The sequence below is a fragment of the Cupressus sempervirens genome, chromosome 11 (assembly GCF_028749045.1).
Source record: "Cupressus sempervirens isolate cs-2001-9-10 chromosome 11, ASM2874904v1, whole genome shotgun sequence".
Classification (NCBI taxonomy): Eukaryota; Viridiplantae; Streptophyta; class Pinopsida; order Cupressales; family Cupressaceae; genus Cupressus; species Cupressus sempervirens.
The window spans coordinates 418014302-418039705 of record NC_143128.1 but is presented as its reverse complement, the minus strand read 5'-3'; positions in this window follow the sequence as shown (position 1 = coordinate 418039705).

Here is a 25404-nt window from a genome sequence, read left to right as displayed (position 1 = left end):
GATGCTCCTGCATCAGACACCCAGGGTAGATTGAAAAGTGACCCTATCACTTTATGAATGCTAGAGGAAATCCCAAATGGGAAACCTCAGCTACTGAAATCCAAGTTGGATCCTCGATCGGTCATCCTTTCCATTTGACCAAATACTCTTCATACTGCATGTTTCTGGTACTCCTACCCACACAATGATCTAGAATGTCTTCTATCTCCTCCTTCTTAGAAGCAAGAATTGGACATGGCTCTAACACCAGCTCCTCATCTGCACCATCATCATGATACTCTGTTAAATTGACAATGTTGAAAATGGGAGAAATGTGAATACCATCTGGCAGCTCCACCTCATATGCATTTCCTGAGTCATTTTTCTTCAAAACTTTGCAGGGGCCAAATTTCTTCATTTTCAGCTTGTTGTAAGTACCGACTAAAAATCTTTCTTTTCGTAAGTGCACCATGACTAGATCCCCTACTTGGAATTCCTTATATCTTCTCCTTTGATCAGCCCTAGCTTTATACTCTTGATTCATCTTGGTAATGTGTGCATGAACCTCCTCATGTAGATGCTTGATATGTTCAGCAAATTCTTCCGCTTCAGCACTTGTCCTCTCCCCTTGCTCTATCTTCCTTAATTTTGGTGTTGTCCTTGGGCTATTCCCATATACAATTTGGAATGGTGATTTTCCAGTACTCCTATTTATAGAGTTATTGTAAGAAAACTCTGCTTGTGGTAGAATCAAATCCCATCCCTTGGGCTTATCCCCAACTAAACATCTCAGCAAATTGCCCAAACTTCTGTTTACCACTTCTGTTTGGCCGTCAGTCTGTGGGTGATGCGTGGAACTAAATTTTAGGTCTGTTCTCAACTTCTTCCACAATGTCCTCCAGAAATACCCCACAAATTTAGTATCTCTGTTAGAAACTATACTCCTTGGAAGACCATGTAGTCTTACCACCTCTTTGAAAAACAAGTTTGCAATATGGACAACATCATGAGTTTTTTGGCATGGAATGAAATGTGCCATTTTGGAGAACCTATCAACCACCATGAATATTGATTCATTACCCCTTTGTGTCCTTGGTAATCCAAGAACAAAATCTATACTTATGTCCTCCCATGGCCTTGATGGAACAGGAAATGGCTGATATAGGCCAGTATTGTGACTAAACCCCTTGGCAACTTGACAAACCTGGAAACTCTGTACAAACTTCTTCACATCCTGTGAAATTTGAGGCCAAAAATAATGTTCTCTAAGAATGGCAATGGCCTTATCTCGACCAAAATGTCTTGCCATCCCTCTACTATGTTTCTCCTTAATCAAATTTTCCCTCATGGAACTCCTTGGGATGCACAATTGACTACCCTTGAAAAACATGCCATCCTGAATCAAATAATCTAACCACTTGGTTCTATCTACAGCAAAAGGCTCTTTACGAGCTTTCCATGCTTCAGCAAAATCAAGATCCTTGGGGTACAAATTCTTGAGTTCATCAAACCCAACTACTTTAACCTGCATTACTGTAAGTAACAATTGTCTCCTACTTAGTGCATCTACAACCCTGTTAGATTTGCCTTACTGGTGGCAATCCATCTAGAAAATTATCAGAGATAATATCTCCAAACTCCCCTAGTAAATCTGAAACTTCAAGTGGTATTTCACTACTACCTTCTTTATCTTTCCTAGGAATCAAAGCATAGCACATATGTTGATGTTTCATGCCATCTAAAAACTTCCTTTCATCAACAAGAAAAATCCTAACACTGCTACATACCTTTTCACCTTCCTTTTTGATGGGCTTCAATTTGTGGCAAACTCCATCCTTTATCAGAGAGTATGTGTTTGCATGTCCATCATGTATTGCATGTCTATCAAACTGCCATGGTCTACCCAATAATAGATGGAAAACATCCATCGAAATAACATCACAAAGAACTTCATCATGGTAACTCCCAATTTTGAATTTCACTAAACATTGTTCACTTACCAGGACCTTATGATCATCTTTTACCCAAGCAATCTGATAGGGCTGGGGATGTTTCTCCCTCTTGAGCTTCAACTTAGAGACCATCTCTTCTGATACCAAGTTATCAGTGCTACCACCATCAATGATCACGTCACAACATTTATCCTCACACTTGCATCTGGTATGGAACAAACTCCTCTGTTGTCCTGATTCAATCTCACCACTTAGTAGGACTCTTTCATTTACCAAGGTCTCTCCTCTTTCTGCATCCTTTGAATGTGATGATTGTGCATCCTCATCCACATGAGCAACCCTAGCTTGGCCCTCAGCTCTCCTATCTGTCCTTCCTTGTTGTTGAGGGCATTCAAAGGCACGATGACCTTCTTCATTGCAATGTAAATAGGTACCACAAAAGCCTCCTCTCCCTTTTCCACGTCCTCTACCCCTTCCTCTTTAATTTCCAAAGTCTTGATCATGGGAGCGGTTGAAACCCTCATTCCTCTAGTTCCTTCTAGTACCCACATCTTCATTTTTCTTTTGGGTTTCATTGTGACCTCCAGATGATCTACCGCTTCCCCTTCCTCCTTGACCATGCCCTCTTTGTCTTCCTTCAAACCTTTTATTCAACTTCTCTTCAACTGGTAGGGAAAATTGGTATGCCTCTTCAACACTAGTCATTCTTACCAGACTTAATTCCTCCTGGATGCTAGGTTGCAACCCATTGATATAAAGAGAAACCTTCTCCTTATATGCTTTGGCATGCCCCACTCTAATCAAGAGTCGGTAAAATTCCTCTATATATTCTTGGACTGATCTTCCTGTTTGCTTTAACCCATGCATCTTCTTAAACAAATCAAGCTCATAGTCCACAGGAATGAACTGCTCATTCAATTTGTCCACCATGCGATCCCATCTTGTGATCTTCTCCTTTCCTCTTCTATTTCTTTCCAATTGAACCTCTTGCCACTAGATTTTGGCATGGCCTTTCAGTTTGGCCTTTGCAAACTTAACCCTATCTGGGTCCCTGATATCCTCATACTCAAAGTATTCTTCTAGTTAATTGATCCAATAGATCAACTCATCTGGTTTCAGATTTCCTAAAAATATACCCACTTCAATTATGGGTCTTTTCCCAAACTTAGTAATGGCCCTAAAAAGCCTTTCCTCTACATGATTCATAACTTCCCCATCAAATTCCTCTTCTGGTCCCATTACTTCTTCTTCATTGTCATCCTCACTGTCATCACCTGCGGCAACATTTGCTCCTCTACAGAGCTCCTCTTGCAATGCCTGCACCTGCCTTTGGAGGGCTCTAACCTCCTCAGGATTAATAGCTCTGGCCCTTCTGCCATGCTCTCTTCATGGAGGCATCTTCTAACTCTAACCCACAACCACACAGTCCTGGTGCAAACTGCCTCACAGTTGGCGCTCTGTCTACACACTCAGGAAAATCTGCTCTGATACCACTTGATGGGTACACAACCCAAGAAAAAAATGGACACAATAGAAAAGGGAAAATTATATTAACTGAGAAAATAAGCTAGTACAATAGTACAGAAAAATAAACTTCAAAACATGCCCTAAGTGCTTACAATAGCATAAATCTGGAGATAATTTCTCCTTACAGTACCTCCTCTCAAACTCCACTCTGAACTGCCTTTTACAATGCCAGAAATCTCCTTAAATAGACCCCAGAGGGTTAAGGACTAGGAGTAGATTCTAGAAAGTGCTAGTAGGCATCCACCAACTAAATAGAAGGTTCCATAAGCTATGTTAGAAGTCGGTGCAAATCTAGAAGAATCTAGAAATGGTAACCAAACTTTTGGGAGGCATAACTTTTGAACCGTAGCTCTGATTGACGAACCATTTACATTTTTGGAAAGCTCTCAAAGTGCTCTATAGCCCTATGGACAAGCTTTGCTTATCCCCCATTTTTTTGGCCCTTTTTGAGGTCATTTAATGCCCCTAATCTAACTTTGAAGCATTCTTAAGAGGTCTCCAAAACCCAAAAAACTACAATAACTTTCAAACCGTGGGGCCTTTTGACCTGATTCTTTTTTTGGAATGCTCTAAATCACAATTAAATTCATCTGGCCAATTCACACCTTCTAGGTCACCAAAATGATGGCCAAATTGCATGCTCCTATTTTTTTGATATTTTCTAGCACACTGATAGTTGAACTGTGAGAGTTGGAACCTTTATTTGACCCAAATGGGTGTCTAAAAATGAAAACACATGAAACAGAAACTAAGTCTAAGTACATTTTTTTGGGTGACACAGGATTGCCCTTATACCTCTTGATGCTCCTGCATCATAAGTGGTTTCCAATTAATGGGAGAATTCAATATTGGCAGGTTAGCAAGATATTTCTTTATTTGTGTTAAGATCTAATCACATTCTACACTCCAATTGTACTTCACACCCTTATATAGAGTCTTAGTAAAGGGTTATGATTTATCTGCTAGTTGTGAGATGAATTGACAAATAGACTGAAGTCTTCCCAGTATTCCTCTCATGAAACTAATATTTTGAGGTGGAGGCATTTTCATTATAGCTTGAACCATTTTAGGATCTACCTCTATGTCTTTTATAGACATAATGTACCTTAGTAATTTTCTTGATGTGACATTGAAAGTGCACTTCTTGGGACTCAGTTTAAGATTCAATTTTTCTATACGATCTAAGATAGGTCCCAAGTCTTTTAGATGAGTATTTCTCTACATGTTCTTAGATAAAGTACCATCAACATAATGTTCCATTTTTTTGGGCATCATATTGTGGAACATTGTTGTGATATCTTGTTGGTATGTTGCACCAATATTCTAAAAGATAAATGGTATTACCTTCTAGTAGAATTTCCCCCATGCATAGGTGAAGACAATATTTTATTGGTGTTCTATTGTAATCTTGATTTGGTTATAGCCAAAGAAACCATCCATTAGTGAGTATATTTCATATCCAACCATCATGTTTACTATCATGTCAATGTAGCTGAAAGTCATCCTTTGAGCATGCTTTGTTGAGATCCTAGAAATCAATGTAGACTTTGATAGATTTATCATGCTTGGAAACTAGGAATATGTTTGATATTCATTCACCATAGTTTATGGCTTGAATGAATCCAACCTTTAGTAGGTCTTCCAATTTTTCTTTGACCAAAAGTGCTACATGAAGGTGCATCTTTTAGAGATTTTGTTTAATAGGCTTTACCCTTGGGGAAATGGACAAGTGATGCATATTGAGGTCATGGTATAAACTTGGCATATCTGAGTATGTCCATGCATGTTTATTTTCTTTTCCTAGAAGAAAGTGATAAACTCTTCTTTTTCCTCAACAAATAATGACTATGAAAGATGTATGACATGGAGATGTTCTTTAGTATCCAGATTTATTATTTGCATTGCTTCTAATAGCACTAATGAGAGTTCCTAAAAGTGACTTGGAACTATATCAAGTATCCCATCCTTAGTCACCTTAGAGAGGTTTTCACCTTTGGATACCTCTTTTATTTTTACTATTTTAGGCTTCAATACTACCACAACATGGCTTTCACCGTCATAGATCCTATTCTTTTTCTTTTTGATTGTATGATGATATATTTGATGTTAGCTTCAGTCATGTTGACACTGTGTTTATTGGTGGAAGATATTACTAGTTTGATAGCATTTGGGTAACAAGAGATAGTGTAGTCATTCTAGAACATAGGGACTTCACTAGATGTAGTCTTTGAGTTCCAGTCTATTAGCTTGAGATAAGTGAGTGAAAGAGAAGTGTCAGGTTTGAGTACATTCACAATATAGTCATCAAATGCATGAAAAAGTAAGTTGAGGCCTAACACAATTTCTTCCAGAGGTATATTCAAATTCCTCTGAGTCTTAACGGTAGTAACTAAAGACATGTCAACATTAGTAGAGTTAGAATCATTAGAAAAAACCCTAGACTAATCTCGTAATTTGAGTGGGTTTTCATATGTTTTTAATCTATATCCATCTTTATCAAAAGTTGCATCTAAGAGGGAATCAAATTCATACTTTTGAGAATTAGTGGTACATGGAGGTAAATTGAAGTATTCCCCAACAATCATGGGTACATCCCATTCTCCACCTTCAGTATCATCTTGGTTTTGGTCAATTCTTTTAGTAATAAGAGCATGACTAGACTCACCCTATTCCAATTGAGTTAGTAGAGTATCACTAGTATTCTTAGCAGAATTGTTATCAGTTTTGGTAGTACTTGATGGGAACTATTTATGACATGTTTTAATCCATTTCATGCACTTCCATAATCACTTCCCTATTCCATTTCCATTCTATTTCATCTCATTTTACCATTTTATGTTGTATAAGATTTAATATATATAAGTAGTATTTATTATAGTTTTGGGATTAAACTATAGAAAATTTATTATTGATTTCTGTTAGTAATCTTTATTATTGTAGCATGTTGATTCGTGGGTATAGATCTTCCCATTGCTTGACAAACTTCCTATCACCTATAGATCTTCCTGACATCTATTCTATAGGAAACTTATGTACATGATTGGTTTATTAATAAATCATTTTTAGTAATTATTTTAAACTCATGAATAGAAAACAAAAAGGGGGTTTGTTTTCTAAAAGTTTTTTGAGAGTAGATTTGAACATGTGACCTCCTTTATTCTATTTTATTTGATCACCAGTAGACTGCATGTTCCTATCTTTAGGAAATATGAGGTTCAATAGTTTAAAGCATCAATCTCTTATCTATTAATTTCACATGTCTACAACACCTCCATAAAACAAAAGTATTAAATATGAGCTAAAGAGTTACGATAAAGGAAGTTGCAACACTTTTCATGCATGCATAACTTTGTTGATTCTAATCCACATAATTCTACTATCAAATGAAAATTATCTTTGGGAATATCTATTTTGGTTTTATATTCAAATAATTCCCATTATTAGACAAATTTTGGATGGCGAATTGGAGCATCATTCCCCTATCTTTTCTCCTTGATAATATGCAATTATAGCAAAGAGATAAAAAAATTTATTCTTGCATGAATAACCATTGTTCCCTATTTTTTATTTTCTAGTGTAACTAGCTACAACCTATAAAAAAGGTTGTATGTTAGCTAATATTTTTATTATTATAAGTTATCTCTATTCTGGTCCATATTTATTGTAAGTTGCATATATATAACAACACAATGCATAATCAAATGTATTGTTCTCCATGTTTTCATCTAACAAATAAAATAATAGCACTATTGATCAACCCAAATTAGAAAGACATCTTTCTCTTCACTCACCTTATGGACCAGAGGAAGGGCCCACTCTTAGAACATTTAATGAGATTTTTTTTATATTTGGAATTATTTAGAGTTTTTATTTTGTGTGATATGTCTCATGTATATGGTAGATCATGCTACAACACATATGGTTGAATCCTCTCTTAAATTCTAAAAAATATGAAATGGTTGATTCCCTTTGATCACAATTATATTTTGAATTAATCAAATTCACTATTGAACAAAATTATTAATTAAAACTAGAATATTTGTACAGCTTATTTATCAAAGACTATTTTCAAACTCATTTTGTTTCCATAGTTTGAATGGTAGGAAATAATAATTCTCATAAATATTATTGTTTGGGTGCTATATTTATTTTCTATTTTCTACAAGCTTGCATTCTTGATTTCATCTTCACATTTCATTCTAGTTCTCATTCTAGTTTACTTCAAGAGTTGTGTGTTTTAGTTCCTATTGCTAGAACTTTGATGTAGGTCTAATTTTGTGTGTTCTAGATGCATTTATAATCGATCATCTCACAACATCTTGCACTCCTTGATGGTATATTAACCATACACCTTTCACAAGCTTATGCCCTCAGATTGACATTTAGATGCAAGATGATCTGGCTCATTAAATTTATCATTTATTATCAATATTAGAACTACAATTTGTCTCCATAGCACTGACACCTGGTACAAAGTTATTAGGGTCTACAAAGAGCATATCAAGATCCAATGGAATAGGATAAGGAAAAGTATCCTCATCATGAGAACTTGCCTCCTAATTTTCAAACTTAACCTAATATTCATGTTCAGATGGACTATCAGACTCTAGCACAAATTTATTGATTCCCAAATGAATGGGGACTTTCTTGAAACCTAGGCTTGCTATGTCATGAGGCCAACTAGATGTAGCTTCAATTGGATCTATCAGTCCTTCATTGTTTCATCTTATAGGAGCATTACCTTTATAGCCAAGTCATTTCATCAGTTTGAGACCTTGTCAATATTTCTTAGGAGTTGTTTCATGAGACTGGACTATGAGATCAATTGAGACCTCTTCCTTATACAACCAAGAAATAATGGCTTTGTTCTCATATTTCTCTTATAAAGGTATGGTGGCCATTAAAAAATTTCTAGCAAAGATAGTCCTAGGTGATACAACAGAGGGTCTCTTCACTTTAGATGGTCTTCCATAGTGATGGAAAGATATAGGAAGAGACATTAGAGATAGAACTAGTTCAATTTGATATTCTCTCATACTAGTTTCTTTAAATTTGAGTCTTTTCCATTTCTTTCGTCTTGTTAACATGATTGTCAGTAGAATCTTGATTGGTCAGAACAAAACTATCAACATATTTGAGCATGTTACAAGTGTAGCCGGTGTTGGTAGGTATTGTTACCTCTTCCATGTGGAATGAAAATTTTATGCATTAATGATAAGTTGAAGGCACTAATTTCATCTCATGAATCCAAGGCCTTCCTAACAATATGTTGTATGCTAGAGGGATATCAAGGGCTTGACAAATGATATCTTGCTCCATAGGTCCTAATATGATAGGTAGTGGAACAAGACCTTTCAATTTTTGTTCTACTTCATCATATGTCTTGATGATAATTTTTCTACCAAGATCAATAGACTCCTCATCGTAGCCCAGTTGAGTAAGAAAACTAGAAGAACAAATTTTAAGACTAAAACCATTGTCTATAAGCACATGACATATGCATTTAAGATGGATCACGACTTTGTTATGAAATAGTTGGCTATGAGGATGACTCAAAGAATTATAATCCTCTTTAGAGAAGGAAAAGTAGTGAGGTGAAGTCAATTAACCTAACCTAGATTGAAATCGATCGAGAAGGACAAGTAGTGAGGTGAAGTCCATCTTTAGCAAGAGCTTTGTTAGGAATCTTCCTATGAGCAGGTGAGATTTTAAGTAGTTTGAAAATAGTTATATGAGCATCAATGCATTGTAACCATTTTATTATCATTTTCATATTTTTTTTCCTTCCTAATGGGTCTCAAAATAACATCCCCAATTTTAGTACAATTTTAAATTTTTGAGTCAAACTGAGCCCCTACAAGCGCATTTAATGCACGTGTGCCCGATTATCCTTTTAAGGACTATTAGGTGTTTTATATTTATAAAACATTGAATTTAGTATATCCATTCATCCTATAATGATAAATTAGCATTCTGAGTCATTCTGTGAAGTTTCATTTTGAGCAATGTTCATATCTACATTTTTGCTTGTGTTAAACAATGAAAGCAAGCCTAGTTTGCAAATTGAATATATGGCACTCAGTTATGTTTCATGACTTGAATATTTTTTAGTGTTTAGTATGCATATCTAAGAACCTATTTTTTAGTTTTCAAGTTTTTTCAATATATTTTTACTGGGTTTTGAATCCCTCAAACTTGGTTGTTTGTTGTTGTTATGCTAATGCAAATTGTTCAAAATTTTGGGAAGCCCTGTTTGACCAGTTGTAACTTTGACCCAGTTAAGCAAAATGAGAAAATTCATTTTGAATTACATACTAGAGGTTAGATACTTTCTATGCTATATATTTGAGCCTATGACAAATCTATTTGATCAATTTTCAAACACAATCTCAAATACAATTTGTAAAGTAATAGTGCTGTCAAAAAGTGCAGATTGATCGATAGCCCTATTTGGGGTCTCATAATTATGAATTTGTGATTTTCTAAACCAAATGTATTGTACCACTATGTTCTACTTTAAAAATTCTTTAAGTGTGCTAGTTTTTAAATCTTGACAAATCTATTTGCACACATTCCCAGGTCCATTTTGTTTGCAAAAATCAATGTCTTGCTAGTGTTCCCAATTCTACAAATCTTAGTAGACCAAATTATAGATTTATACTCTCCCCATGACAATGAACTAATGACCCATTTTTCATTCTTCCAAGTGTCTATTGGACCTATTTTCAAAGCCAAAATTGAATTCATTTTCTTATTTTCTGGTATGTTTGTTTGCAGGCAGTTTAGAGAAGGCAATTTTGATGGTCAATATATTTGGACCTAGGTGTCACAAGACATGAGATCTGATAAGGTAAGATAATATGGAATAGAGAATCAATATGTTTGATTTCAAAGCTTAGTTAGGTGTTTTTGTCAATTTTTAAGGCCGGTCAAAGGAACCCTTGGCACAAAATTTTTAGTTTGTAGAAAATGTTAAAAATGAGCTTTAAATGATGGTTTAGTGATTTAATTTAAATTTAATCAATTCTAGGTAATTAATTGATCATTTTTCAAGGGTTAGTTGTTTCAGTTTAAATTTTTTTAGCCAAACTCGCTTTGGGGCTCGACTAATTTCAAAAAATTGATAAGATATTGGGGATCAAAAATGTTCAAAAGATGTGATAATAATTATAATCATTAATTTTTTGGTGTATGAAAATCATTATTTTAGTCTTAGATGGGTAGTTCTCAACAGAAGGGATGTGGTTTGAATCCAAGCCTTGACAACATGTTGAGGACTTAGGAAATGTGTGCATGAATGAGAAGGATAAATAAAGTAATATATTCCATTACAAAGTTGTCCATTGCAAGTTCTCATTGCATCAATTAAAAGAACCACAATAACTATCCTATTTGTTTCTACAAATAGATAGAGTCCATAGCTACCTAGAATTCAATGTCTTCTAAAATATAGAAAAAACTACATTTACAATCCTCCAATGAAATCCAAAGTAGCAAAACCTTAGCAATTGTATACTTCCTTGTGTTCCATAGTATGTGCTAGGGGGAGGATAATTGGACTCCATGAAAATCCCCCTAACCTTGATCCCGGAAGACCAAATGGACCTGCTTTCAATGAAGCTACTAAGTAAGCATCCATACTGAAATTTTCCCACTATGATCTATGTTCATGTAAAAAGTAAACTAGTAATGTTGGAGGGACATTCTACACATTAAGATTCATATCCTTTACTGCATAATGTAAATCCCATGGGCCATTCTCCTTATTGGAGGCAGTAAGTGTAGACACCTAAAAATCCTTTAGAAAATAAAGTATTTTTATTTTTTGAAAATATCCCTAATGACATCATCATTTATTAATTAATTATTTAATTAATTAATTAATTAATTAATTTTTATGCCATTAAATCCCTTTGTCTTAATTAAAAATATTTAATTAAGGAATTCCTCCCAAAAATGTTTAAATCTTATTTAAACATTGTTTCCTTATTTATTAATTATTTAATTAATAAATTGACCAAAAATCCTAAAATAAATAAAATATTTATTTTTTGCCCAAAACTTGGCCAATTTCCTTATGACCAATAACCTCTTCCAAAATCTTCTAATCCTTCTTTAATTTCAATCAAAGACTAATCCCATCATTTCCTACCCCTAATCCCAACTCAAAATATTTAATTAAGATTAAATATTAATCCTCATGTTTATTAAAAATGTTTTAATAAATATCTCCTCAACCCAAACCCTTGAAATAAATAAAACTTTATTTATTTCTTAAAAATCTAATTTATCCTCATCCTAAGAAGTTCTAGACTCTTCTAGAAAGTCTTCATCCTCATCCTAGGAAATTCTAGACTATTCTAGAAAGTCTTTATCCTCATCCAAAGTCTAGACTCTTCTAGAAGATGTCTTTAAACCTAATCCTAATCCCCTCCTAACCTTGTCACATTCCCTAAACATGGGTTAAGACTTCCTAACCCAAGCCAAAGTTAACAAATATCTCCTCCTTCACCCACCCTCATTAAATGCCATCCACTTGCCTATCCCTAAGCTAATCCTAAACCATCCTAATCCATCCTCTAATCATTTGCACAAGCCTAAGCAAGCTTAAAACCTTCCTAATCAATTCCAAGTCGAAATTTCTCTCATCACCCTCAAAATATCTCAACCATAAAACTTTATGAAGTCCACTAGGTCATAAATGACTCTTACAAGCCCTTTTATTGCTCTTACAAGTCATTATGAGGGTCTTTATGAAGATTTTATCCCTTGAGCCTCCTTTGTTGACTCATCCTTCACCTTTCCTCCATCCTATCACCATGTGACATGTGTCACTCCTTGATTGGCTGTAAGGAAGCACAATCCATGTGCTCTCCTCTCATGCAATCTGAGCCCTCCATGAGCTTTTTCCCATCCTTGCATCTTAGCCCTCAATCTCTCAAGCCCCTTGCCTATAAATTGGATCCTTCCCCTTTGCAAAATAAAACAATCCATGAAGTAAAGTCATAATGCTATTTTGAGAGCCAAATCCATACTAAAGCCATCTATCCACACCAAAAATCCACAATCATCCATTGAAGCCTTTGGAAGCATATTGAGCATACATCCTATCTATTTAGACAAAGCTACTCAACAAGAGAGCTTCTTATTGAGAGAGTCCATTTATGGCTCATATTCTCAATTGAGAGCTCATCTTAGTCTATCTTGAATTTTATGAATTTTCTTTAGTTTGTAGAAGCTTTATCTAATTTGGTTTCTATTAGCATACTAACATTGCTCATATACATTTTGGCACGCCCGGTGGGACTTCGCATGGGTCATCTTCATTAGCTTTTTTAGTCAAGTTTTGTATGTCATTTTCTGATTTTGGCTAATTTTACTTGTTTTTGTGATTGGTAGGATTGTATAAATTGGTTTTGTAGGTCCACATGAGCATGAAGAAGACAAAGGAACTCATAGTCTATCTCATAGTATTTGCAGATTTTTCAAGCTTATAGGTAGACAAAGCACTTGGAATTCTTCTTCCTCTTCTTGTCTATATTCTTCTTATTCCATCTACTTCTTCTTCTTCTTCTTGTGGGAGATCTTGGCCATTTTTTTTTTAAGGAAGCAAAATCATACATAGTTCTTTTTAGTGCTTAAAATGAACTCCCAAATCATACTTAAATCCATTAAAAAATTAAAAATTTGCAAAAAAGAAAAAATCTTTTAACAAGTGAAACTAAACCAATCCAATCATTTGCATCCTTGCAACATCAAGGTTTTAGATGTATTCATGAAAAGTTAGGAACACTTCATTTTTGGGAATTTAAAAAAAACTTCAAGTTTCCATTTCAAAAGGTTCAAAATCAACACTAAGTGCACACTAAAATCTAAATCAAACTCAAAGCATCAATCAAGGATAAAATGAACCTCATTTGCAAATATGTTAAAGTTCTTTTCAAAATCTCATGAAAACTAAGAGTCCTAAATGGTTGCCAAAATTGTCCTAAAAAGCTTTGTTATTTGTTCCAAACAAATGTCTTGTTGCAAAATCTTGAATGTTTCTTAGGTTTTTTATGCATCAAAACAATCTAAGAATATCATTTTTGGGCTTAAAACATGCAAACTAGAACACAAAAATCTTGAATGAAAAGCAAAGTCCAAAGAGTCATTTTCACTTTTGAGTCCAAAAACAATCTTGAATGATCTAAGGTTAAAACAAAGCACTTCAAAGTTCTTAAAACAATACACAAAATCTCAATCTTGAATGCTCAAAGGAAAAAACTTGAATGTTTAATCACTTGTCTTTGAATGCATGTTGCTAAAATCACTCTTGAGTGCCATGGATTAAAATCAAAGTTTGTTTTTTTTTATGAACGCATGATTAAAACAACAAATCCAATCTTGAATGCCATAGATCAAATAATCATCTTTTGGAGCATAAAAAGAATCTACATTTTGGTAATCTTTTAAGTTATAAAAACAAATAAAAATTCTTTGAGTGAGTTTGTCGTTGGACTCACCCTCTTTAATCACCCATCAATTTAACCATTGGTTGCAATCTCAGTGCCATCTATGGGGATGGGTCCACCTAAGAGGGTGTTAAGTGCTCCACGCAAATCAAACTCCACTCACTTGGGTTTTTAGTAGTTTTTCTAAGTTAGAAAATTCCTTGAATGCACATTAATCTTGCTCACACTTCATTTGGGCATAAAAATTGGACAAATCTTGACGTGGAGGGCCTCCGGGTGCGTGCTTGGCAATCGAGTTTCACACATCTTTGTTTTGGGCTTAAAACAAACTCACACTCAATCTTGAATGCCTAACAATCAATGAACATTGCATGGTTTGGACACATTTTCAATGACGCTCGCATTTCTTATGTTGACGATCTCTCGACTTTCATTATGCTAATGAGGCTATCAAAATTGGAATGAACATTGTATGCCATAATCACAAGTGTCTTCAATCATAGCTTACAAAATCTAAATCATCAATTCGAATGAACGTGTGTCTTTTAAAGCCCAAGATCATGTATGTGGTCTTGTTTTACAATTTTTAGGAGGCCTGCTTGGGGATTTCATCACCCCTTGGGACGACCTCAACTCCAACATTCCGGCGGAGTATAAAAATCGGGAGGTGAATCCAAAGACACCTCTCTTGGAATCAAAATTTTGTCACTCGGGCTAAGCCTCAAGGAACTTTATACCCTTGAGAAGTGAAAGAGGAGAAGTGGGTTACCGCTCCTCTCGGCTGTTTGACATCTTTTTGGTTTCATCTACGGATTTGGGTCTCAAGTACTTTGCGTATATCGAGGACTCCCTAGCTATAACAAATTTTGTCATTGTAGAAAGCTTCCTAGGATGTTGGTGTGTTTGACGTGCTTGCTCCAAAATTTTGTCTGCTCGTTTGTTCATAGCTTTTGAATGAATGTTTGCCAACTTTGGTCAAAATCCCAAAAAAGCAGGAATCTCCCAGCTCAAGGCATACTTAGTGTAGTCACTACCTCATCAAAAAATCATCCAAGCTCCCTCGTTGCAACCGAATCTATCTAGTTCCTTGCTTTAGAACAATCCCAAATCCAAAGTCTCTCCAAATCATCCCCCCCATCCAGCTAGCAACCCAATCCAAAATCACACCCAAGCCTTTAGAGAGTTGTTGTCATTCTGCTAGAATTTGCTATCCAATCAATCTAACCAATCCACCAGCCTCACCAAGGTTATCCCTCTGACAGAGCATTGTCTAGGGTAATCTAGCTTTTTCAATTGCATCCCTCATCACCTTGAGCTAAAGGTTGGGATCCACAAGTGGTCAATCTCGTGTCATGCCCATAGGATCATTAGTCTATCCTCAAGTTGACATAGCCACCACCAAATCCAGCGCATAGGAAAGCAAAACTCTCACTTTTTGACAGCATGCCCTTGAAGTCTTCCATCCACAGGAAAGCCAAAAATCTCCAGCCAATCCTCCTTAGGTATGTCATGCAACTTTGACTCTCCCTAGGAAATCTTTCATTAGCCAATCCAAAATCTGTGCTTAACCCAAATCCAACCATGAGCTTCCATGTTCATCCATACGCAAGACCCCATCCCCATCAAACTCGTCATCAAAGCATGAAGTACCAATCCTATCATGATGTGTTTGGTCGCATTGTCCTTGCTCCCGCCACCTCCTATTCCAATGATGATGAAAATCTTGTTGACTATGATGGGTATATTGAAAGCCTTAGAAACATTCCCCCAAGCATCCCCCAAAATCCAAGAGTTATTCCAAACTATCTAGTCATGCCATCTGATATTCCAGCTTCCCCTCCATCACCCCATCAACCAAGCTTCCAATCTTCCACCCCCATCACACTAGCTATTCCTGTCAATCCACCTCCACCTTCGACACACGAGTCTCCAAGGAATCTCCTAGAGGAAATACAAGAAAAGTTGCCTCCAACAGTCGATAAGCCATGTCATCTAATCCAACCATGTGAAGTAGTCAGTGACGAAGCTTCCCTATCTATAATATCACCTCCATCTCCCATAGCTATCATCCCCATACCATCCATCAAATTGCTTAAAATTCTTCCACTTCCCGCAAGCATCAAAATCCCACCACCTATCAAATCCCTCCAAATCCTATCCACATCGCCTCCAAGAATTTCCCAAATCTCTCGTAATGACCCTTATGCATCCATCTTCTACTCACCCATCTCCACTACTGAATCTCCCATCTATCCATCCGCTGCCTTTGAAGAATCCATCCCTTCACCTCCTGTCACACCATCCACTCCAAACCAATCCTATCAAGATCCTGCCCAAAAGCATGTTGACATCCCCCAAAGCATAAATGAAGATATCATCGTACCATGTCTTCCATCCATAGTGCAGTCACCATCTCCTCCATCTCCAAAACCTCGAGCCATATCTCCTCCACTACAAGATATCTTGTCATCCCACCAGCTACATCAAGATCCTATCCTTCCATCTCCCCCGCTCCATGCTTCCATCTTACCACCTATCCAAGCTATTCCACCATCTATAATCTACCCTCTTGGTTCACTTACATTCATCCATGGTGGCCCTCTCTCAGCAGAAGAATTAAGAACAGTATCTCCCCATTGCAATACACCTAATAAATCACTTCTACCATTTTCTGCAAGCAAAAAGTTTCCTCAGCTTGTTCAAATGCTCAATCGATGGCATTATCAAGGTCAAGGTTTAGGACCACAAGAGCAAGGAATTAGAGAGCCTATTATTGCACAAAAAAATCGAGGATTTCATGGTCTTGGATATGTATCCAAAGGCTCACCATCTAAAGGTGTTGGTACACCACACCCCCAAACCAAGCCTATCTCCAAGCCCACCATGCCAGCCTCCCATCACTCCTTCAAGAAATCTTATGTCATCCCCCCTCCACCATCTTTGCAACCCAAAACAACCTACCATATCCCCCCTTCATCCGCTAAATCCATTTTGGGTCCCTATGTCCCAAAATCTACCATCCTCCATCCTCCTATCAGCCATCATAAAAATCCTATTCCATCCATTTCTATGCAAGATCAACAAAGGCACATATCAGGGCACATCATCCATCATCATCCCCCTACATGCTCTTTCATATCCTCTCCATCTCACAAAGCTTCTCCTAACCATCTTCCCAAAGCTTACCATAGCAATGTGAATGCCAACTTCAAAATGCATAAAGCTAAAAATCCACATCCTAGGCAATCATATGTCTATTCTAAAAGACATACTCCAAAAAGGCAAAATCCAATCAAAGAATGCAAAACAATGCAAAAGCCTACGAAAAGAAAATCCAAAACCATGTGGATCCCCAAGAAAAAATTTGAAACCCAATGCATAATGGCATCCACCATTGCTAATCCCCCATCTAGTGACTCATGTCTCCCATCTCCTAACTCCATCTTGGGTGCCTATATCCCCAAGCACACTTCCACAAATCCTCCATCACACCCGCATCTACCATCTATCCCACATATGCTCTTTTCACACCCATTCCAACATGTGCCAATGTTGCTCTTGCAAGCATCCCCATCTCATGCTCCTTTCCAACATTTTCATCCCTCCATCTCCTACCATCAATCCCATCTAATCCGATCTATTGCATAAATCACACATATGGTGTACCAACAGCTAGCAACAAAATTGAACATTCCAACAACCAGTGAAAGATCCCAAAAAAGACAAAATAGTTGAAGAAAGCCAAAATCATTCCAGCTAAGTCCAAAGTCAAAAAGTCAAAAAAGAAAAGAAAAATAAAGCGTCCACTGGTGAAAACTTGGCAATTCAAGCGCCTTGGACAAGTACCATGATGAAAACTTGGCAAACAAGCGTCATGCGTAATCCTGCCATCCCCAGCTTAGCCTATCACCCTCGTGCTTTTGGTCATCTCTTGACATCCAACTCCATCTTCCAATCTATCCACCTATCCTCCATCCTCCAGCTTCCATCTCACACCATCCACTAATCTTATGCAGCTTTAGCCAATCATCTCAGCTATCATCCATCTCCCTAGCCCCTTCAGCTTTTTCCATCCTAGCTTCAATCCTATCACATCCATCATAAGACCTCCTTCTGCATGTTATCTTCTGATTGGGGGCACTATATTCCTTGGAGATCTTGTCTTGTCCATCCTCCCTTGTCATTAGTATCTAGCTCTAGGCTATCCTCATGCAAACCCAATGTCATCTCTTTATATCCATCATAATCCTAGCTATCTACCATCCTATCCAGCCATCTCATCCTACTCCTCTAGCTATCCTTGGTCACAAAATCTCTCATCATCATTGGATGCATCCTGCCAAATCCATATCTTTCGCTATCACCCCACCCTTAGCTTTTGCATCTTGCACAACATCGAACCATCCCGCTATCCTATCATCCTGAGCTTTTGCCTGCTTGTAACTATCTTGGTCCGTTATCTTGTACCATATCTTGATTAGCTCACTTGTAAATATCTTGGTCGGTCAACTTGTACATCCTCTTTAGCCTAGTACCATTGTATCTATCCAGTGTTCGTGTTAGTTCATCCTTGATCAGCATCTTGCACCCATCACACATCTTGGTTAGCTATTCCAATGCATCATTTAGCTAGATTTCCTATCACCAAAGTGTTATCTTTCTTAGTTCAGCTTGCCAGATGCATCACTCATCCAAATCCACTAGCTTTAGTGCTCTCCGATAGGTCCTTGCAAGATATAGCTTTCCTCATGTCTGATCTTGGTCCATTAGTACCTTGTCCTACCCATCTCGTTGGCAAACGGATCTCTTTTGGATTTTCACTTTCTTTTGATTTGGGATCTTCCCTTTTGGGTCTTGAAGTATCTTTTCCAAGCAATCTCCTTGTTCCCTCCTCAAGGTTGCCACGATCTTCCATATCATGGTATGCTGCGAATGGGGCAATTAGAGCGTAAGGTCTTGATCAGGTCTTTCGTTTGTTTTTCTTTTCTGCTTGTGGGTTCTCTAGTGTCATTTCCATGCTGCTTCCTCTAGGATTCACGTGTGATACTGGGGCAATCCTTGCATGTTTGTTTTGAGTCAGTCTGTCAGTCCTCTAGACAGTTGGTGAAAAGGCCTTGATGTTCTTGGTAACCTTGGCAATTAACCAATAGTCCTATAGCAAATCTAGTGCTCAACTACGTGGTGGTACTTCTCTTTGAAGTATCCCCCCCGCTCAAAAAGCTTCAATGGTTTTCCTTCATCTCCATTATCCCCCATCCATATCCACCATCTATCTCTCCTACCCCACCTTATGCATCAGTATCTCTTTGAATCACTCCTCACTCTTAGCTTTAGGGATCCACAATCCTAGTCTTAGGGATCCACCAATCCAAATCAATCCACCAAGCCTCATCTTTCGAGATCCACAATCCTAGTCCTAGGGATCTCTGAAACCCATCTTCTGCCAATCTGACTCTTTGAAATCCTGTTGCATCAGCTTTATCATCCTATCATCCATCTCCCTATCCTGGATTCCTTTTTATAGCACTCTGCTCCTTCATCCTCCACCTTCCCTAAAGTCTTAAGCTTGCTTCCTCTTGTGCATCTGATTCTCCTTTATCATTCTCCCATAGTGAGAGTTTGAGCTAATTCAGCCCGTTCTCTTTGCCAATCTGAGTTTCCTTGCTCATCCAAGATTCTTGTACTTTTTCAAGAAGCCATCGAGCCTCGCTTTCTCTCCCCGCTACCTTCTTGAGGGGGCATCTCACAGTCCAGTCTCTCCACTTCTGCTCTAGCCTTGGGCATCTTATTTTCTTATCTTTGATGTCATGCCACTTGCGGCATCACATCAAAGAGGGGCAAAATGTAGACACCTAAAAATCCTTTAAAAAATAAAGTATTTTTATTTTTTTTAAAAATCCCTAATGACATCATCATTTATTAATTAATTATTTAATTAATTAATTAATTAATTTTTATGCCATTAAATCCCTTTGTCTTAATTAAAAATATTTAATTAAGGAATTCCTCCCAAAAATGTTTAAATCTTATTTAAACATTGTTTCCTTATTTATTAATTATTTAATTAATAAATTGACCAAAAATCCTAAAATAAATAAAATATTTATTTTTTGCCCAAAACTTGGCCAATTTCCTTATGACCAATAACCTCTTCCAAAATCTTCTAATCCTTCTTTAATTTCAATCAAAGACTAATCCCATCATTTCCTACCCCTAATCCCAACTCAAAATATTTAATTAAGATTAAATATTAATCCTCATGTTTATTAAAAATGTTTTAATAAATATCTCCTCAACCCAAACCCTTGAAATAAATAAAACTTTATTTATTTCTTAAAAATCTAATTTATCCTCATCCTAAGAAGTTCTAGACTCTTCTAGAAAGTCTTCATCCTCATCCTAGGAAATTCTAGACTATTCTAGAAAGTCTTTATCCTCATCCAAAGTCTAGACTCTTCTAGAAGATGTATTTAAACCTAATCCTGATCCCCTCCTAACCTTGTCACATTCCCTAAACATGGGTTAAGACTTCCTAACCCAAGCCAAAGTTAACAAATATCTCCTCCTTCACCCACCCTCATTAAATGCCATCCACTTGCCTATCCCTAAGCTAATCCTAAACCATCCTAATCCATCCTCTAATCATTTGCACAAGCCTAAGCAAGCTTAAAACCTTCCTAATCAAGTCCAAGTCAAAATTTCTCTCATCACCCTCAAAATATCTCAACCATAAAACTTTATGAAGTCCACTAGGTCATAAATGACTCTTACAAGCCCTTTTATTGCTCTTACAAGTCATTATGAGGGTCTTTATGAAGATTTTATCCCTTGAGCCTCCTTTGTTGACTCATACTTCACCTTTCCTCCATCCTATCACCATGTGACATGTGTCACTCCTTGATTGGCTGTAAGGAAGCACAATCCATGTGCTCTCCTCTCATGCAATCTGAGCCCTCCATGAGCTTTTTCCCATCCTTGCATCTTAGCCCTCAATCTCTCAAGCCTCTTGCCTATAAATTGGATCCTTCCCCTTTGCAAAATAACACAATCCATGAAGTAAAGTCATAATGCCATTTTGAGAAGCCATTTTACATCAAAACCATACACTCACACCCAAATTCCAACTCCATTTGAAGCCCTTTTTGAAGCATAAAAGCTTGAGCATACATCCTATCTATTTAGACAAAGGTACTCAACAAGAGAGCTTCTCATTGAGAGAGCCCATTAATGGCTCATATTCTCAATTGAGGGCTCATCTTAGTCTATCTTGAATTTTATGAATTTTGTTTAGTTTGTAGAAGCTTTATTTAAATTTGGTTTCTATTAGCATACTAACATTGCTCATATACAGTAAGAAGGTTTTTCTCTAGGCCCATCTATAATTGTTGCAACCTTTGAAGGGAAGCTAAATTTTGTGGAGCATGGGTTATGTGCATAGTGAGTTGAAGACTAAAGTCAAATGTGAAGCCACCCCCTTTTCCATTTGTCCACAGTGGAGCAAAGAAAAAAAATTTGGGACTAAAATGTGAAGCTTGTATTGGCTAGACATTTAATCAGCAATAATGGTGATTCCTCTATTGATCCCAAAACCAAAACTCTTGGAAAGTCACCATAATAATCATGTTGTAATACTTTAGGAGACCTCATGAACAATTCAACTATAGAAGCTATGATACTTAGAGTGCACTTTCGAATCTAACATCTAGTGTCCATCCAAGATGTGGGAAAGCTAGACATTTTATCGATGACTATTGAAGTTGATGAAAGCTCAACCCCACATCTCCCAAGAATCACCTACATGTAAACATTCATCATAGAAGAGAGAAAAAAAGCTATGGAGGCTAGAATTCCTAGATCCACAGATGAGACATTCTTGATGAGAAAAAAGAAAGATTGCTATAATCAAAAGTGAGTGAATAAATTACAAAGAGATCAATCCTTATAAAAGGACATCAAAACCCTAACAGGGTAAAACCTAGGTTGCATGACAATAATTAATAAAATAATTAATTATTATATACCTAAAGTTTAGCTTAAATAAAATAGAGGTAATAACTAACTTAATAATTAAATTCAAATGATTTAATTAATAAGGCAATATCTTATTACTCTTACACCCCCCTTAAGATAAACTTAGGGAGTAGCTAAAAACCTAGAAATTATTGTTGAAAGAAAATTTGGGTCTTGGAAACAAGGCCTGATGAGGTACCCAAGCACAACCAAATTTTTGTAAAGGGGATAAATAGAGAAAATGACATGGAAAAAACCCTACTCTAAAAAGAGATGAAAAGAATGTTCCAAAAGATAGGAACAAAAGATGATCATGAAGAACACTATTGAAGCTTAAAGCTGCAAACACTACCAAACTACTGATTTGAAGAACCTCCACTATATAGAACATGACCAAGTAGAGAAGACTAAGTCTGACGATTTGATCAATCAAAGATGGAAGGAATCTTTATGGCCTCCAAAAATAGGAATGAAAGAATGTTGGAATTACTTTAGAATAACTGGGGGTGGGTTGAATTAGTTATTCAATGTCCAAATGTATAAATAAAACTTTTCACAATTCAGTGAACCCATAAAACATTCATACCCATGCATGCATCCATTGTGTATTTACTAATACTTGTATGTTACTGTCAAATCAATTTGCAAAAAGCTAAAGCATGAAATACAATACATTCATCAGCACACTTGACACAATGATTTACATGGAAGCCTAATTTGGAAAAAAATCACCAGTAACATGCTACTTCCTTTTTCACTCTTATGAAGTGATGTCCTGTGAAAGGCCAACCATGTTAAAGGTTACAATACACATTGTTAAATGTGACCCAATTAAGGGATTTCAATCAACTTGTTAAAAGTGAGCCTTGTTAGAGGAATTTAGGCCATTCACTTGGACTGCCACCCAGTTAAAGGATTTTATAATGATTGTTAGGTCAACCTTAATCCAAAGGATTTACCCTTGACTGATATAATTGTTAGAGAGTAACAATAGAGCTTTGATCTGATACAACTTACAACTTTACTTGCAAATTACATATCTCTGTTTAGTCCTCAATTCTTCTTGGCTTTCATACTTTGTAGCTCTGATAGCTTGTTCACCCTTCAAGCATTTATCTCCTTAAGCCTTCTTGCTTGATATGCCATTGTAGACTCTTCTCTTAGGTCACTTGATGAAGCAAAACCCTTAATTCCTTCTCCTCCTTAGGTTCTCACACATGCCACCAACCTCTCTTACTTCATGGTTAGACACTCCTATAGATAAGAAATGAGAATATTTTCCTACTCATTATCCATCATCCAAATTAGGGCTTTGGATGGATTAGATATGATACAATGTATCTACCCCATATCTTATTTTTTCTAGAAACTTCTCCTATAATCCATTTGAATTCACCTAAAAATGGTTTACATCAAATTTTTTGCCACCAAATCATCAATCTTATCTTCTTCCTAGTTCACAAGTTTCAAGAAAAAAAACTTGTTAGATTAGATTTACCAAATTTTTGATCTTTATCATAATGTAGTAGCTTGGCATTATCAATCTTTTGATGCTCAGCACATACTGCATTGCTCAACATTAACTAAAGTTTGTTGGTGCTCAACATCAACTAAACTTTACTTTGCATCAACAGTCTTGCTTGGCATCCACTAGATTTTTCTTTTACTAAGCTCCAACTGACTTTTTGCTCAGCTTGCATTGTCTTTGCTCAACACATATTATCTACTTGGTCAAGCTTGGTAGACAAACTTTGTGTAACTTATTCTTCTAAACTTTCTAAGTGTAGCTAGCCATTTTGTAATTTTAAGTAGATCATCAATACATCATGTCATCACTGTCTTAACTGATCCTTGTACTTTATTTCATAATCATAACTCAACCTTTCCTCTAGGTGCTTTTGTTACATCTTATTGATAAAATCCTCCTCATCAATCAACTAAGTGATAGTACTTGAATCTTATAAACAATTTTCTTACTAGCAAATAATAGGTTTGACATTAGTAACAAAATAATGATTGAAACACATAATCTTCTTCAATAATCTCCTTCTTAACAATCTCTTTTTCAATTATCTTTTCAATCATATTTCAACAATCTCCCTCTTTGGCATTGATGGCAAACCAAACTCATCAACCAAGTCAATTAAATGATGGACATCTTGTTTAACTAATCTAACTAGGTTAAAATAGTGAGGCAATACCAAAAAGAGAACTTGTATTCCTCTCTCTATCAACAACTTCTATCTTCTGATTAGGTTACAAAACTCTTTCTTAAAACTCCCTCTGGGTTCCTTCTTGTATCTCCCTCTTACTAGATAGATTAGGATTTCTCCTTCTTTATTTTATACTATATTGATTAGCAAAGTATCTCCCTTTGATATGATCTTTCTAGCTCTTTGATCAATGTCTCCCTCTTTGTTCTGACTCAATTCTTGATATCTTTCTCCCTCTCTGATTAGCAGATCAGTTTATGACTTCTCTCCAACTTATCTCTTGCACTTGATCAGTATAGCTCTTCTTCTGATGATGATTAGTTTAATGTACTTTCTCCCTCTTTGAAAACAATGCAAAAGTCCTATACCAAAAAAATTTCATCTTAAAGAATGTAGATATAAGCATTTACAATTTCTTCAGTTCTCCATTTGTTACCTTGCTTGTGACTATTTTGAAGTTTCAATTTTGCGATTACTTTAGGTAATTCCTATAGCAGGATCCACTACATCAATTTTTATTATATGAACATCAGTTTGGTTGATGCAAGGCACTCCTTCTATTTCTTAAATAGCCTTTGATAGGGCTATCACCCCTAGTTTACCTCTTAGATACTCATGAGCATCCTTAGGTAATGGTTTTTTGAAGATATTGGCAATTTTCTCCTTTGAGTTAACATATTCTATCTTCACCTCTTTGTATTGAACTAATTCTCTTACATAATGATACTTGATTGCAATGTGTTTTGTCTTTGTGTGCATCACTGAATTCTCTGATATATTGATAGCACTTATATTATCATAAAAAAGTATCACCGGTTCTATGATTTCTTCCTTTATCCCTTTGAGTATCTTTTTGATCCATACAATGTTTGTGCAATTTATAGCAGCAACAACATATTCTACTTCAGCAGTAGATTGTGAAGTATAATTCTATTTCTTGCTTGTCCATGTAACTAGTCTCTTGCCTAAGAAAAATGCTCCTCCAATGGTGTTCTTTCTATCATCAATGTTTCCAGCCCAATCAACATCAATGTAGGCTCTTAAGTCAAACCTTTCATTCTTCTTGTAGTATAGACCAAACTCATTTGTTCCTTTCAAGTATCTCATTATTCTTTTCACAGCCATTAAGTGATTCTCCCTAGGATTAGTAGATAATCTTACAACTATCTCTATAGATAATGTAATATCAGGTATGCTATGTAATACATATTGTAATTTGCCAATCATAGACGTGTACAATGTTTGATTCACCTTAGTTGAATCATCATT